Source organism: Monopterus albus, unplaced genomic scaffold (assembly GCF_001952655.1).
Source record: "Monopterus albus unplaced genomic scaffold, M_albus_1.0 scaffold52.1, whole genome shotgun sequence".
Lineage (NCBI taxonomy): Eukaryota > Metazoa > Chordata > Actinopteri > Synbranchiformes > Synbranchidae > Monopterus > Monopterus albus.
The window spans coordinates 767,816-769,030 of record NW_018127932.1 but is presented as its reverse complement, the minus strand read 5'-3'; positions in this window follow the sequence as shown (position 1 = coordinate 769,030).

Below are 1,215 nucleotides of genomic sequence, written 5' to 3'. Positions count from 1 at the left end.
GGATTTGTTGGGTTTTCCCTATGTAATAATATTGATAACAGTAAGGTCTAGACCTTACTTTGTAAAGTGTCCTGAGATGACTTTTGTTGTGATTTGGCACTATACAAATAAAATTTGATTTGATTAAACAAGAGAGCACAGTTTCAAGAGGGGGTTGGGTGGTAAAATGGAAAAATAAATAAGTATTAACTGCCTTCATAGTACACATTGAAGACAGTTTTTAAGGCTAAATTAAACCTGATAAAGTCATGATACAACACTTATTACAGCAAACCAGGGACTCTTCTATGAATAAGCTTCATTGAAGTAACTGGATAACTTTGCTCAGTAAACTCTCACACAGGTAGTCAGTCATCCAAGTTCTGGTTTTGAGTTGTTTCTGTTTTTTTCTCAGTTACAGTCCTTTCAAAGTTTTTTCTTTTTTCTTAACCTTTGTCTGAAGCCACTTCTGCTTTGCAGGAACACCCTGATCACATTCACGCCGGCCAGTCCAGGGGTTGGATCAGCAACCTTCTGGCCACAAGCTCGCTTCCTATCCTTTAAGCCACTGCTGCCCTTATACTGTGTAACACAACCCCCCCCCCCACCCACAGATACTCACACACACGTTGGCCCCACTGTTCCCATCACATCTTTTCACCATCCACTCATATCCAATTCTAATTCCAGAGTTTTATGTGATTTGCCCAAAAATCAAAAGTAGGCAGTTAATAAGAAATGTCCTGTCATAACAGTTAACCTCAGTGTCAGGTCCGCTCGGCGTGACCTGCCTCTCTTTTTCTTTTTTCTCTCCTCCCTAGGAAGGCGCCCAGGAGGCGCCTTCCTAAAGAAGGCATTTGACACAATCAACCATGAATTATTAATGTGCAAGCTAGAAAAATACGGGATCAGAGGAGTGCCTTTGAATTGGATTAGTAGTTATTTGACGCAGAGGCGCCAATTTGTGAAGTTGGGTGAACATCAGTCGAGTGAACTGGACATTGTATGTGGGGTGCCTCAAGGTTGAGTCTTGGGACCGAAATTATTCATATTATACATTAACGATATGTGCAAGGTTTCAGCTTTTGTGAAAATGGTTTTATTTGCTGATGACACTACGATATGGGCATCAGGGGATAACCCACAGCAACTATCGGGACAAGTTTCACAGGAACTTGAGAAGATAAAGAAATGGTGTGATAGTAATATGCTATCCATGAATATGGATAAAACTAA